Source organism: Brassica rapa, chromosome A04 (assembly GCF_000309985.2).
Source record: "Brassica rapa cultivar Chiifu-401-42 chromosome A04, CAAS_Brap_v3.01, whole genome shotgun sequence".
In the NCBI taxonomy this organism is placed as follows: Eukaryota; Viridiplantae; Streptophyta; class Magnoliopsida; order Brassicales; family Brassicaceae; genus Brassica; species Brassica rapa.
The window spans coordinates 6,879,085-6,895,752 of record NC_024798.2 but is presented as its reverse complement, the minus strand read 5'-3'; the positions used below and the strand labels follow the sequence as shown (position 1 = coordinate 6,895,752).

The window sequence follows — 16,668 nt, the reverse complement described above, 5'->3', positions numbered from 1 at the left end:
TTTCCGCCCTGGTTTCCAAATTTCTGGAATCCGGTACCTCCGATGTAGTTCACATTTTCTTCTCCTTCCGTATATGCTACTTCTCCTTCAGCTGAACAGACTTGCTTCCTAAGAAGCTCGTGCACCACATCTAACTTAGCTCTTACTTCGTCCATCTGTTCCTTCCCGATAGAGGCTACAGACTTCTTCCGTTCAGAGTCAGTGTTTTTGGTGCTGCTGCTGTTAGCAAGGTTTTCGATAAGTCTCACAGCTTCCAACGGATTCCGAGTAGTGAAGTTTCCTTCACTCGCCGTATCAAGAGCCATTTGATACTGTAAGGCGAGACCTCAGAAGAAAGTGCTTAGCAGCTACACTTCGTTAAACCGTGGTGTGGACAGTCTCGCTGAAAGAACCTAAATCTAATCCACGCATCTTTGAAGAACTCTCCAGCCTCCTGCGAGAATGTGGAAATCTTGTTCCGAAATTCTTCAGCGTGCGCCTCATCGAAGAAGTTTCGTAAGAAAGCATTCTTGATGTCGGCCCAGGATGTTAAAGATCCTATGGGTTCCTGCCTAAGCCAGTGCATCGCTTCTCCATTCAGCGTGTATCTGAAGAGCTTCCACAGCAGGTAATCTTCGGGGACTCCTTCCATCCGAATAGCAGCGATTAGATCCTTAAACCGTTCCAGATGGTCCATAGGATGCTCTTGCGGTAACCCAGAGTAGGGTATCTGCGACACGAGGGTGTAGTATTGAGGCTCCAGCTCGAAATTCTGCTTATGGATCTCCAGAAGTCGAATAGCTGATCTGTTGGAATAGTACTCATCTGGGCGATTGTAGTCGGCCAGTGGTTTCGATCGAGCGTCATCATCTACATGTTGAGCAGCTCCTGTAGCATCAGCATCAGGGATTACAGTTCACTGAGCATCTATTTTCTGACCTGTTGCATTATGCAAATGACCATTCTGGTCATACAGGTTTCCGTTCTCGTCCTGTGTTAGAATAATAATGTTTACCATTTTTGACGACACGGTAGTGATCGACATACGCGGTGTAGTATCGATCGTTGTCGAACGATAGGGATCGATCGACGATGAAGGTCTGGTGTCAGTCGATGGTTGGTTGTGCGTATCGATCGACGACGAAGTTGTTGCGTCGAGCGATGTGGAACGTTGACCTGTATGGATGGTGCGTTCCAAGTGAGTAGGATCGTCTGAGAATAGCAAGTCTTTCTCCTTGTTGCTTCTGGTACCGCTGGGCATGCACCTGAAAAGACAAGAAAAAGATTATGTCAAAAGGGGGTAGAGAAAAGAATAAGAATCAATAAAACTAAATCTAATGGCAATCAAAGCTCCCCGGCAACGGCGCCAAATTTGATTCCACTCAAATTATCCTAAGGAGTGTTACTCTCATCAAAAGAGGTTCAGATGTATTACTTAGGGATCGAATCCACAAGGAGCTAGGGAACAATTAAATCTAGTGTTTATTAATTCTAAGAGTTTTAAATGTTTAAATGAAGTAGCAATAGTAACAAGCGAAGTAAATAGTAAATGTAACTTGGTTGGAAATGATATTAGATGCAGAGCCACTATTCAGTTGTTGGAGATTATAATATCTATAGATGCCTAATTGTTGCATGCATGATAGGTTAGAGCTCAATTGCTTAACTCAGTGATAAGCTGTCGCATGTTTCACTGGTTAACATGCTAGATCTCGTGTCTCAACGGTTAATATGTTGACAACGAGAGAGTGTCAATCGATGGTCCTATTGGAACATCGACCGATACACCTTTGCCTACGTCAACCGATAGTCAGTTGAGGACATCGATCGACAGGTTCTAGCCAGGCTTATGCGCGAGTATGATATGCCCTATTAAGATACTAAATTGGCGGTTAGCCCTCTCTAGCAGTCCTAATATGGTAGATAGATGTCAGGATGGGATAACAAGGGTGCTTGAGTATGCAATCCTATGATCAAGTTCTAGGTAGCTAGGCTAAAACAAGCAATGAATACAAATCTTTCATGAATATCACAACAAGGCAGATCTATAGTTTGGGGCTAATTCCACAAACCTATGTGAACCCTGGATCTAATAATTGAACTACTCAGACGTAGCAAAGCAATTCATAACAATGAAGAAATGGGAATTCATAGAATAGATGAAAAGAAATGGAAACAAGGAGTTCCAATCACAATTGATCTTCTCTCCAAAGCTCTCTCTTCTCTCTCAAAGTAAAATTGTAACTCTCTAAAAAACTCTAAAACTAACTCCTCCTCTGCCGTCAAAACACTTAGGCAGTATATAATCTACTAGGGTAAAAACTCGTCAGGGCATTTTCATAATTTGGCTTGGCCTTGGGTTTTAAGTCCGCTGGATCCAAAATGTCGCGTGTCTGATGTCTCGACATCGATCGATGGTACTTGTGTACATCGATCGATATTAATCTTCATCTGTCGAGGCATCTCTTGGTATCGATCGTCAGCACTGGATGCACATCGATCGATTGTTCTTACTCTTGTCGACCTCTACATGGTCAGCTCGGGTGAAACGTCCTTTAAGCTCCAAAATGCTCCAATGTCATAGCTTTACTCCGAAATACACCTGAACCTGAAAACATACCTAGAAGAGTAGAAAACATAGATATATAGTAAAACACTTATATACCATGGATGAAAACGGGTCAAATCCAAGGTATATCACTGCCTACCTGATAGACTATGGATTTGATCCATTTTTATCCATAGTTTATAAGTGTTTTTTCTAATATTTATGTTAGTATAGAGTCTATATATTATATTTATAAGATCAGGAAGGTTTTGGAGATAAGTGATGATTTTGGAGCATTTTGGAGATATTTGGAGCAAGCACCCGAGATGACCATCGAGATCGACAATCGGTCGATATTGGAGAGCTAGAATCGATCGATACACAAGTTATGGTGTCGATCGATAGCGAAGCGCGCAGAAGCCCATTTGGTCACAACCGACTTGAAGCCCAAGATTTCACTATTTTACAAGATTGCCCCTGACGAGTTTTACCCTAATTATATAAGTTTTGCCGTCATGTTAGAGGCAATGAGTGCTTTTGTTTTGTGTTATTCTTTGTGTTTTATTGTTTACTGATAGATAGGAGAGAAGATCCAAAGTTATAATATGTGACTGGAACTCCATTGATATTTATCTTATCTATTCTATGCAGTTTTTATATCTAACCATTGTTATGAATTTCTTAGCCATGTCTGAGTAGTTCTCTTGTTAGATTTTAGGGTTTAAATAGGTTAGGAGGGATTAGCCCCAACTATGGATTGCTGAGTTATAATAATCATCATTAGAATTGTTCATTAATGCAAGTCTCTAGATTAGCTACCTAGAACTTGTCCTAGGATTGATTGATAAAAGCCATAACTAATTCTCATCCTAAAAACATTCTAATTGAACTTTTTTTCTTACTATGATCAAGGCGAGAGCTGATCTAGTAAGCTTAGTACGCATTTATTCAATCTGCGCATAAAGTTTGACTAGAGCGCGTCGATCGATATCATACTTGAATAATCGATCGACGGTGCAAAAGGTGTATCGATTGATGCGCCCATTGGAATATCGATCAACACTTTCTATAGGTCAATATAACGAGAGTTGATATCATAGATCTAGTTAATAGTCAATAAGTCAATACTCGCAAAGGCCGAAAGACTTATTGATCGAATAGTTGAGCTTTACATTATCATACATGCAACTCATTAGGTATCTATAGGATTATAATTCCAACTTTCATGGATAAAAACCCGTCTAGCTATTTCCTTTTTAAAGCACCAAAACCCCAAACTTGCTATTGAACAATTATTTGTTCAATATATAATCTGCAATTTACTTTTAAAAACTCTTAAGATATCCTGCTTAACAAATCACATTAGAAACTCTAGGTCCCTTAGCTCCATGTAAATTCGATCCCTAAGTACTACAACTCGAGCACTTATTTGAGAGAGTATAATTACTCCTTAGGATAATTTGAGTGATATCACTACCTACCCCTTTCGAGGATCAAACCGAACGTAGTTCAAGAGTGAACCAAGAGATCGAACTGCTTGTGACGTTCGTCTGGTAATCGGGTTCCAGTCATAGAAACAGAGCATGTTGAGAATAATGCCTCAAAGTTTCTAAGTGCTGAGGGTTCGCTGTGTCTCTCCTCCCCGTTGCCTCTAACCTAAGACTCCTTATATACTTGCTCCTAGGTCGGTTTGCGCATTTCTGCCCTTAAGCCGTCATAGCACAAAAATGGAGATATTCCAATTTTCCCGATCATCGTGATTATATTGGAAACTTCACATTTATCCGCGAAAACTTGACATTTGTCTTGCCTTACGAACCAAGCATAAACCGTCATAAGGCTTATGGGTATTCAGTTAGGAAATCATAAGTGGACTTCGAGTTGCATTTAAGGTCTCTTTAGGCCGTCTCGAAACGTTTATTACGGCTTCTTCGATAAAAACAAACTTCCTGTGGTTTTTATCATAAAGTTTGACTGATGACTTCGAGTGATGAGAAACAAAGAATGGTTTAGCCATGGCCTACGGGAGATAGCATTAAAGAGTAGACGAGAATGCATGGATTTGTATTGTATCGACGTTTTGGGAAACTTCGGTCGCTATGTAGCGACCGGGCTTGGATGGAGCTCGGTCGCTACGTAGCGACTGAGCTTGGTTTGAGCTCGGTCGCTACGTAGCGACCTAGCCGTGTGCGTTCTCAGTCATTACGTAGCGACCGAGGTTGGCTTGAGCTCAGTTGCTACGAAGCGACTGAGCCGTGTTCGTGCTCGGTCGCTACATAGCGTTCGGCTTGAACTCAGTCGCTACGTAGAGCCGTGTACGTGCTCGGTCGCTACGTAGTGACCGAGCTTGGCTGGAGCTCGGTCGCTACGTAGCGACCGAGCTTAGCTTGTGCATGGTCCGATGGCCATACTTGAGCCTGTCTGTGGCCGATTTGGGTACGTGTCTGCTGTTTTTGGACAATCGGTATTTTAGTGGTTCGATTGAGATTAGAACAAGATTTTACCGCAAGGCTCTTCGTAAATATTTCTTTACGAATATTACTTTTCGTAAAATGTTTATGCTGATTTTTACGAACTTTCAGATATTGATTCTGTTATGACCGATTTTGACTCCAACGATGTACTCATTCCGGAATATACCTACAAACCCCATATTAAGCTCTATTATCACAGAATCCATACCATTAAGGTCAAACATGACTGCACAAATATACAACACATTCACGGGTTGCTTAGATAAAGTCACCTAAACAAGATATTTAAACAAAAGAATAAGCAAATATGGAAAAATCAAAAGAGATTAAATTGAAAAAAAACTGGTCAACTTGTTAATACTTCTGATTAATTGCTAAAACCCAGAAACATAATATCTTTCACTAAGGTAGAATTATTTAAGATGTTTCTTTTGAGCTCACAAATTCTCATTAAATCATTGTCAAGCCGAAAATAGCTATGTTCAAGAACATTTCCAAGCTTCTGACATGGACTAAACAGATTTGGCAGTGTTTCACGAGCGACAAAATTATAAACACCAAAAGAAATTGAATTCCAGTAAATGATCCACAAACTGAGTCCTCAACACAGTAAGCAACCATCTTGGTATCAAAGAAGCGACAAAAGTTTAACGATGACTTACTAGCTAGTTTGTCTGTGAATACTTGGCCATATATACTCATATGCATTTGACTGAGCATTAACCCTAATCTCTTTGAGAGGGAGTCGACAGAGGAAGAGAGCACGGTGGCGTGATCGTCTTGGCAAAGCTGTAGTCCATGACTTGCAATCTACCAAAAAATGAAGGCGGACACATTTAGGGTTTTGACAAAAGATGCAGTGGAGGTTTCGGAAAGTGAAAGAGCTTTTATGATGAAGATTCCGGTAAATGAAGAAATCAAAATTAATTGGGTGTTGGATTTGCGTGGCTGGACCGCTGACAAAAATCGTATCACTATGGTGAACCAGAGCTTGAGAATTGGTGAGCATGAATGCTACAGAGGCGAATCGGATGGATACAGGGGCGAGGCTGAGAAGGATTAGAGAATCCACATGGCAGAGCTTCTAAAATGTATGGGGTCCCATGAGGTTGGAGATTCATATTTGCGGCGACTGCATGGCTGAAGAGAAGAAAGATTGATTGTGGTTATATGCAAATCTATGAGAAATACCACTCTTTTAATGTTTTGGTTGAATTAAAGTATTAGAAAGAGAGAGAGATAAGGTGTTTACGAGAAGAAGAAATAAAAAAAGAATAAATAACAGAGGGGGAGTAGAAGACACATTAATTGGAGAAGAAAAGAAAAAGGAGAAGAAGAACTGGAATCACCTGATTTGAAAGTAAGATAACTTCTTCATCCCAACTCTTATGAGGTTTTTTTTCAACTTTCTCGTGCTTCTCCTTCACTTTATGTATCCAAATCAAGCTTCTTAAAAAGTGATTCATCCTGGTTTGATTGGAACGATGAAGATGTTGTCGTATTCCAAAATGGGAAACTGGAATCACCTGATTTGAAAGTGGGATAACTTCTTCATCCCAACTCCTATGAGATTTATTCAACTTCCTCGTGATTCTCCAGCACTTTATGTATCCAAATCAAGCTTTTTACAAAGTGATTCATCGTGTTGAATTTGAACGACGAAGAAGTTGTCTTATTTCCAAATTGGAAAACTAGAATCACCTGATTTGAAAGTGGGATAACTTCTTCATCCCAACTCCTATGAGGTTTTTTCAACTTCCTGGTGATTCTCCACCACTTCATGTATCCAAATCAAGTTGCTTACAAAGTGATTTATCCTTGTTTGATTGGAACGACGAAGAAGTTGTCTTATTCCCAAATTGGGAAACCGGAATCACCGGATTTGAAAGTGGGATAACTTCTTCGTCCCAACTCCTACGTGGTTTGTTCAACTTCCTGATTATTATCCACCACTTTATGTAACCAAATCAAGTCTCTTACAAAATGATTCATCCTGGCTTGATTGGAACGATGAAGAAGTTGTCTTATTCCTAGACTGGAAAACTGGAATCACCTGATTTGAAAGTGGGATAACTTATTCATCCCAACTCCTATGATATTTTTTCAACTTCTTGGTGCTTCTACTCCACTTTATATATTCAAATCAAGCTTCTTACAAAGTGATTCATCCATCTTTAATTGGAACGACGACGAAATTGTCATAATCCCAAACTGAGAAACTAGAATCACCGGATTTGAAAGTGGGATAACTTCTTCGTCCTAACTCCTATGAGATTTATTCAACTTCCTGGTGATTCTCCACCACTTTATGTATCCAAATCAAGCTTCTTACAAAATGATTCAGCCTGGTTGAATTTGATCGACGAAGAAGTTGTCTTATTCCCAAACTGGGAAACTAGAATCACCTGATTTGAAAGAGGGATAACTTCTTCATCCCAACTCCTATGAGGTTTGTTAAACTCCCTGGTGATTCTCTACCACTTCATGTATCCAAATCAAGCTGCTTACAAAGTGATTCATCCTGGTTTGATTGGAACAACGAAGAAGTTGTCTTATTGCCAAACTGGGAAACTGGAATCACCGGATTTCAAAGTGGCATATCTTCTTCGTCCCAACTCCTATGAGGTTTGTTCAACTTCATGGTTATTTTCCACCACTTTATGTATCCAAATCAAGCTTCTTACAAAGTTATTCGTCCTGGTTTGATTGGAACGACAAAGAAGTTGTTGTATTCCCAAACTGGGAAACTAGAATCACCTTATTAGAAAGTTGGATAACTTTTTCATCCCAACTCCTATGAGACTTTTTCAACTTCCTGGTGCTTGTCCACCACTTTATGTAACCAAATCAAGCCTCTTACAAAGTGATTCATTTTTGTTTGATTGAAACGACGAATAAGTTGTCTTATTTCCAGACTGGAAAACTGGAATCACCTGATTTGAAAGTGGGATAATTTTTTCATCCCAACTCCTATGAGATTTTTTCAACTTGCTGGTGCTTCTACTCCACTTTATGTATCCAAATCAAGCTTCTTACAAAGTGATTCATCCAGATTTAACTGGAACGACGACAAAATTATCGTATTTCCAAACTGAGAAATTAGAATCACCTGATTTCAAAGTGGGATAACTTGTTCATCCCAACTCCTATTAGATTTATTCAACTTCCGGGTGATTCTCCACCACTTTATGTATCAAAATCAAGATTCTTACAAATTAATTCATCGTGGCTGAATTTGAACGACGAAGAAGTTGTCTTATTCCCAAACTCGGAAACTTGAATCACCTGATTTAAAAGTGGGATAACTTCTTCATCCCAATTCCTATGAGGTTTGTTCAACTTCCTGGTCATTCTCCACCACTTCATGTATCCAAATCAAGATGCTTACAAAGTGATTTTACCTGGTTTGATTGGAACGACGAAGAAGTTGTCTTATTCCCAAACTATGAAACTGGAATCACCGGATTTGAAAGTGGGATAACTTTTTCATCCTAACTCCTATAAGGTTTTTTCAACTTCCTGTTGATTCTCCACCACTTTATGTATCCAAATCAAGCTGCTTACAAAATGATGCATCCTGGTTTGATTGGAACGACGAAGAAGTTGTCTTATTCCCAAACTGGGAAACTGGAATCAACTGATTTGAAAGTGGGATAACTCTTTCTTCCCAACTCCTATGAGATTTATTCAACTTCCTGGTGATTCTACACCACTTTATGTATCCAAATGAAGCTTCTTACAAAGTGATTCATCCTGGTTGAATTGGAACGACGAAGAAGTTGTCGTATTCCCAAAATGGGAAACTGGAATCACCTGATATGAAAGTAGGATAACTTCTTCATCCCAACTCCTATGAGATTTTTTCAACTTCCTGGTGCTTCTCCACCACTTTTGTATCCGAAACAGGCTACTTACAAAGTGATTCATCCTGGTTTGATTGGAACGACAAAGAAGTTGTCTTATTCCTAAACTGGGAAACTGAAATCACTTGATTTGAAAGTGGGATAACTTCTTCATCCTAACTGTTGAGATGAAGACCAAGTAGTGAAGGTATGAAGCTTTAGGGTTCAATGAAGTGAGAAAGTAACTTTGGAGTTTTTACCACATTAACTTTTGAGTTTCACCATTTCTGGATAAAGGTAACTACGTTAAAGCTTGTGAAGTTACTTTGCATCCATTTGGAGAGGAAAAACATCCAAGGGAATTTGGAGAAGATAAGGGGCACGTGGACATGCTGTCTTGAGCTGGAAAGGAGAATATACTTTATTACTGTAGAAAGCATGTGTGAAACTATAACCAAGCATTTCAAAAGGACTTCCAGCATGTCCATTGACTCCCACATGCTTATGGATTTCGAAATCCCCTTTGTATCTGCCTTATCTCTTCATATATAATTTGTATCTAAGACATTAAATTAATTAGTGGAGTTTTGAATATTCTCTTTGTTCTCTCTCTACTTATTCTCTTAATCTCTTTAATCTTACACAAAACAGTCTGATTGTTCTTAAATTTGTTTAAACACACTCTAATACACAAAAGTGTATATGGTATCAGAGCCAGGTTGCTAAAAGGGTGGGAGTGTGTTAATCTTGTTTTAAAAAATATAGGTTTGTGTTCTTGGTGTTCTTGAGCTGTTCTTGATGTTCTTGAGTGTTCATGATGGTTTTGAGCTCTGTTCTTCATTTTCTGGGTTTGATTGAGTTCATCTGATGGAATCAAACGACTCTAGCAAAGAAAAGAAGACCAGATCAATTTATCAAGTGAAGAAAGAAAGAGAAAACGAGTGGATCTGGTCAGATTTGATGAAGACAACTTTGGAAAGCTGTGGGATTTGGAGTAATCAGATAAAGGATGAACCTTTAAAGGAGTTGGTTATTTTTGAAGATGAAGCTGTTCAAGAAAACACTAGAAAGAGTGGGATTGAAGCAGCTTATGAAGAAAGGTCCAAACTTGTGAAGGTCAGTGAAGACAAGAGGGTGATATGTGACTGGAAACAAGGAAAGGATGAGCTTTATCAGCTTGTGAGAAGGCTGAAAGAAGTGTGGGTGGAGCTTACAGCAAAGCCAGAGGTAATTGAAGAAAGGAGAGGACAAGATGTTATCTTTAACTTTATTGTGAATGAGATATTTGAGCTTGTTCAATACACTTGTGATGTGTGTGTGAAGAACAAGAAATCAATTCAGTGGAAGGGTGGTACAAACTGTAAGAAGGGAAGGTAGAAAACTTTCCAAGGTATGGTTCATGAGGAGAAAGGCTTGGAGGAAGAACAGAGAGTCTGGTTATGTGAGTGACGAGATGAACTTAAAGATGATCAAGGAGGCTGCACAACAAGTGGTGAGATGAGAGTGTTCTTACTCAGGCTAAATGGGGGAATCAGTAGAAGACAGTGTGGTGTTAAGAGAGCAGGAAAATGAGGGTGGAGCTGATGATTGCATCACCATGAAGGAATGGTGAGTGTTCATGGAACATGGACAAGCTTTAGCAGCAAGCAAGACACATGGTGTACAATCCGGAGCTCCTAAACCCTGTGTAATTGATTCTGGAGCAAGCCATCATATGATCAGTGATAGGAGGATTATAAGTGAAATCAAGGCTGCAACATGGAGTGTTATGATAGCTAATGGTGCTATGATCCCAATAGAAGGAGTGGGAAAGCTCAAACTGTTTGAGAAGGACAAGACTGCCTTCTACATGCCCCGGTTCACTTCAAATCTGTTATCGGTGAAGAAAACTACCATTCATCTCGATTGTCAAGTATTATTCAGACCTGATGAAGTTGAATTTCAAGATTTGAAGACTGGGAGAGTTATTGGCATAGGAGACAGCAAGAATCAGCTATACCATCTTCAAATGGCTAAGAATTCTAAACCCTTTGATTCTGTGTGCTTGAGTAGTGTTGTTGATAGGTGTGATAGTATGACTTGTAAGTGATTCATGATGGTTCGATTGGAACGACGAAGAAGTTGTCTTATTCCCAAACTGGGAAACTGGAACCACCTGATTTGAAAGTGGGATAACTTCGTCTTCGCAACTCCTATGAGATTTTTACAACTTCCTTGTGATTCTCCACCACTTTATGTATCCAAACCAAGCTTCTTACAAAGTGATTCATCCTGGTTCGATTGGAAGACGAAGAAGTTGTCATATTCCCAAACTGGGAAACTGGAATCCCCTGATTTGAAAGTAGGATAACTTCTTCTTCCCAACTCCTATGAGATTTATTCAACTTCCTGGTGATTCTCCACCAGTTTATGTATCTAAATCAAGATTCTTACAAATTGATTCATCATGGTTGAATTTGAACAACGAAGAAGTTGTCTTATTCCCAAACTGGAAAACTGGAATCACCTGCTTTGAAAGTGGGATAACTTCTAAATCCCAACTCCTATGAGATTTGTTCAACTTCATAGTTATTCTCCACCATTTTATGTATCCAAATCAAGCTTTTTACAAAGTGATTCATCATGGTTTGATTGGAACAACGAAGAAGTTGTTGTATTCCCAAACTAGGAAACTAGAATCACCTGATTAGAAAGTGAGATAACTTTTTCATCCCAACTCCTATTGTTAAACAATATGAATGAGATGAGGCAGGCTTGTGTTATTAGATATAAGAGTGTTGAAGAATGCAGAAGACAAGAGAGGATGAGTTCGGGACGGTCGTACGACCAGGCCGAACAAGAGACCGTACCATGGTAACTTTTGGATCGACCAAAGTTAACTTGGATCGTCCATAAGTTACCCGGTTGAAGAGTAACTCGGCTTACCTTACCTTGGAGGCTCTTATCTACAATAAGACCGTTGGATCAGATGGATATGGCGTGGCTACAGCTAAGGACAGCCTGTAAATTAAAAGCAAAAGGTGTCCAAGCATGTGGCTAATCCCATTGGTTATTTTTCCTATAGTCTCTCATCTTATCCTTGACTTCACATGCTTGTATTTTGAAATGCCCTAGCTCTCTCTCATATATATATTGTACCTGGTCATTAGTAAAAAATAACACAAGAGTTTATGAGTTTCTCTCTCAAGTTCATCATGATTATCTCATACAATTACTCGTAAACATCTTAATCTCTCTTAAACTCTCTTAAATATCTTAATACCTTTCTTATTCTGTAAAATCATATGGTATCACAGCCAGGTTGGCTTTGGTATTGAGATCTTGTGTTCTTCAGCTTCATTCAAGTTTATCTTTGTGTTCAGCGTAAATCAAGATGGGAGGCAACAGCAAGATTGTTACGGTTCTGATTTCACTCAAGGGTGGAGGAAACTACCTGTTGTGGTCAAGGCTGGTGAAGACAGCCATTTGGAGGCTAGGGCTGTGGAGTCTCATCACGGATGAAGCTCCAAAGCCAGTGGCCGGTGAGGAAGAAGGTGGGAGAGAGCTCGCGGTTGTTGATGAGAAGAAGTGGGTTCAAGATGATCTTATGGTACTGTCCGCACTACAAGGGTCTCTTGAGGTTCATCTATTGGAAGCATACAGCTATTGCGAGACTCCTAAACATCTGTGGGAGACACTCCAAAAGACATTTGGGAACATTACCAATCTGAGCAGTGTGTTTGAAATCAAGCGAGATATCAACATACTTGTGCAAGATGGAGAGAAGTTCACCAAGAATTTGGGCAAGTATAGATCATTGTGGTCTGAGCTTGAAACCTTGAGGCCTAGCACAACTTATCAAGAGGTGCTGATGGAGAGGCGTGAGCAAGATCAAGTGTTTGGACTGCTGTTGACATTGGATTCTCCGTTCAATGATGTGATCAAGCACATACTGAGGTCGCCAAATCTCCCATCCATGGAGGAGGTGTGTGCACAGATTCAAAAGGAGGAGGGATCTCTTGGTCTCTTTGGAAGTAAAGGAGACCTATCATTGGCCAATAAGGCTGAGGAAGTGGCACTGGCAAACCGTGCAACATACAGATCAGATGACATGAAGTATAGTGTTGAGAGGAGGTTTGGAGGCAACTGTGATCACTGTAAGAAACCGGGAGACAAGAGGAGCCAATGCTGGATCCTACACCCACATCTTAAGCCAGCCAAGTTCAACAAGGATAGAGAGGCTAGTGCTAACCTGTCTGCTGAAGCAAGTGACGCCGGTCCATCAGGAGCTGGCTCAAGTGAACACGCGGGTGAAAGCGCATCAAGAGCCATGGCCTCTCATTACACGGCTGGGAAGAGCATGGAACATGAGGTGATCAGGAAATCCGACATCGTTGCCCTCATCAAAGCTCTTAAGGAGTCTGGTACATTCGGAAACACTCTTGGATACTCATATACTGCTCATGCTATGACTAAATGTGATAATAGGTTGATAGATATCATTGATGAATTAAAACTTAGAAATGAATCACCTAGAACTCACATTGTTCAAGGGATAAAACCGTTGATTGTAGATTCAGGTGCTTCTCATCATATGATAAGTGATGATAGTCTTATAAAAAACATAGAACCACATGGACATGTAATAATTGCAAACGGGGATAGAATTCCTATTAGAGGATAGGAAACTTGAACCTGTTTGATAAGAACTCTAAAGCCTTTTACATGCTTGAGTTTACTTCTAACCTCTTATCTGTTAAGAGATGTACTACTGATCTACAATGCAATGTTATCTTCAGTCCTAATGATGTGAAATTTCAGGATATTGGGAGCAGTAAGTTGATTGGACAACGTGTAGCCAAGGGAGACCTTTACATGCTTGAAGACATTAAATTTATTTCTACTTCTAGTTGCCTGCTTAGTTATGTTTCAAATGGTGCATTGTGGCATTCTAGGTTAGGAGATCCAGTTTATGTATCCATATCAAGCTTCTTACAAAGTGATTCATCCTGGTTCGATTGGAACAACGAAGAAGTTGTCTTATTCCCAAATTGGAAAACTGGAATCAACTGATTTGAAAGTGGGATAACTTCTTCTTCCCAGCTTCTATGAGATTTTTTTCAACTTCCTGGTCATTCTCCACCACTTTATGTATCCAGATCAAGCTTCTTATAAAGTGATTCATCCTGGTTCGATTGGAACGACGAAGAAGTTGTCATATTCCCTAACTGGGAAACTGGAATCAACTAATTTGAATGTGGGATAACTTCTTCTTCCCAGCTCCTATGAGATTTTTTTCAACTTCCTGGTCATTCTCCACCACTTTATGTATCCATATCAATCTTCTTACAAAGGGATTCATCCTAGTTCGATTGGAACGACGAAGAAGTTGTCTTATTCCCAAACTGGGAAACTAGAATCAACTGATTTGAAAGTGGGATAACTTCTTCTTCCCAACTCCTATGAGATTTATTCAACTTCCTGGTCATTCTCCACCACTTTATGTAACCATATCAGGCTTCTTACAAAGTGGTTCATCCTAGTTCGATTGGAACGATGAAGAAGTTGTCTTATTCCCAAACTGGGAAACTAGAATCACCTGATTTGTAACAAGAGATAACTTCTTCTTCCCTACTCCTATGAGATTTATTCAACTTCCAGGTGATTCTCCACCACTTTATGTATCCAAATCAAGCTTCTTACAAAGTGATTCATCCTGGTTCGATTGGAACAACGAAGAAGTTGTCTTATTCTCAAACTGGAAAACTCGAATCAACTGATTTGAAAGTGGGATAACTTCTTCTTTCCAGCTTCTATGAGATTTTTTTTTAACTTTCTGGTCAGTCTCCACCACTTTATGTATCCATATCAAGCTTCTTACAAAGTGATTCATCCTGGTTCGATTGGAACGACGAAGAAGTTGTCTTATTCCCAAACTGGGAAACTGGAATCAACTGATTTGAAAGTGGGATAACTCCTTCTTCCCAACTCCTATGAGATTTTTTTCAACTTCCTGGTCATTCTACACCACTTTAGGTATCCATATCAAGCTTCTTACAAAGTGATTCATCCTAGTTCGATTGGAACGATGAAGAAGTTGTCTTATTCCCAAACTGGGAAACTGGAATCAGCTAATTTGAAAGTGGGATAACTTCTTCTTCCCAGCTCCTATGAGATTTTTTTCAACTTCCTGGTCATTCTACACCAGTTTATGTATCCATATCAAGCTTCTTACAAAGTGATTCATCCTGGTTCGATTGGAACGACGAAGAAGTTGTCTTATTCCCAAACTGGGAAACTGGAATCAACTGATTTGAAAGTGGGATATAACTCCTTCTTGCCAACTCCTATGAGATTTATTAAACTTCATGGTCATTCTCCATCACTTTATGTATCCATATCAAGCTTCTTACAAAGTGATTCATCCTAGTTCGATTGGAACGACGAAGAAGTTGTCATATTCCCAAACTGGGAAACTGGAATCAACTGATTTGAAAGTGGGATATAACTCCTTCTTGCCAACTCCTATGAGATTTATTCAACTTCCTGGTCATTCTCAACCAGTTTATGTATCCAAATCAAGCTTCTTACAAAGTGATTCATCCTGGTTCAATTGGAACGACGAAGAAGTTGTCTTATTCCCAAACTGGGAAACTGGAATCAACTGATTTGAAAGTGGGATATAACTCCTTCTTGCCAACTCCTATGAGATTTATTAAACTTCATGGTCATTCTCCACCACTTTATGTATCCATATCAAGCTTCTTACAAAGTGATTCATCCTAGTTCGATTGGAACGATGAAGAAGTTGTCCTATTCCCAAACTGGGAAACTGGAATCAACTGATTTGAAAGTGGGGTATAACTCCTTCTTCCCAACTCCTATGAGATTTATTCAACTTCTTGGTCATTCTCCACCACTTTATGTATCCATATCAAGCTTCTTACAAAGTGATTCATCCTAGTTCGATTGGAACGACGAAGAAGTTGTCATATTCCCAAACTGGGAAACTGGAATCAACTGATTTGAAAGTGGGATAACTTCTTCTTCCCAACTCCATTTTTTTCAACTTCCTGGTCATTCTACACCACTTTATGTATCCATATCAAGCTTCTTACAAAGTGATTCATCCTGGTTCGATTGGAACGACGAAGAAGTTGTCTTATTCCCAAACTGGGAAACTGGAATCAACTGATTTGAAAGTGGGATAACTTCTTCTTCCCAGCTCCTATGAGATTTTTTTCAACTTCCTGGTCATTCTCCACCACTTTATGTATCCATATCAATCTTCTTACAAAGGGATTCATCCTAGTTCGATTGGAAAAACGAAGAAGTTGTCTTATTCCCAAACTGGGAAACTAGAATCAACTGATTTGAAAGTGGGATAACTTCTTCTTCCCAACTCCTATGAGATTTATTTAACTTCGTGGTCATTCTCCACCACTTTATGTAACCATATCAGGCTTCTTACAAAGTGGTTCATCCTAGTTCGATTGGAACGATGAAGAAGTTGTCTTATTCCCAAACTGGGAAACTAGAATCACCTGATTTGTAAAAAGGGATAACTTCTTCTTCCCTACTCCAATGAGATTTATTCAACTTCCAGGTGATTCTCCACCACTTTATGTATCCAAATCAAGCTTCTTACAAAGTGATTCATCCTGGTTCGATTTGAACAACGAAGAAGTTGTCTTATTCTCAAACTGGGAAACTGGAATCAACTGATTTGAAAGTGGGATAACTTCTTCTTCCCAGCTTCTATGAGATTTTTTTCAACTTTCTGGTCAGTCTCCACCACTTTATGTATCCATATCAAGCTTCTTACAAAGTGATTCATCCTGGTTCG

At 39.5% G+C, this 16,668-nt stretch overlaps 1 long non-coding RNA gene and 1 other non-coding gene across 2 annotated transcripts; one reads left to right on the top strand and one right to left on the bottom strand.

Annotated features, from left to right (window-relative positions):
• The first annotated feature begins 359 nt into the window (after positions 1 to 359).
• On the top strand, positions 360 to 465 carry LOC117133869. The gene has a single exon (XR_004457909.1). It is a non-coding gene; the product is annotated as a small nucleolar RNA R71 (small nucleolar RNA).
• Positions 466 to 6,642: 6,177 nt separating this feature from the next.
• Positions 6,643 to 8,159, bottom strand: LOC117133608. The gene is made up of 3 exons (XR_004457531.1): positions 7,935 to 8,159; positions 7,266 to 7,406; positions 6,643 to 6,915 (listed from the first exon to the last, which is right to left on the bottom strand). It is a non-coding gene; the product is annotated as an uncharacterized LOC117133608 (long non-coding RNA).
• Positions 8,160 to 16,668: the final 8,509 nt, after the last annotated feature.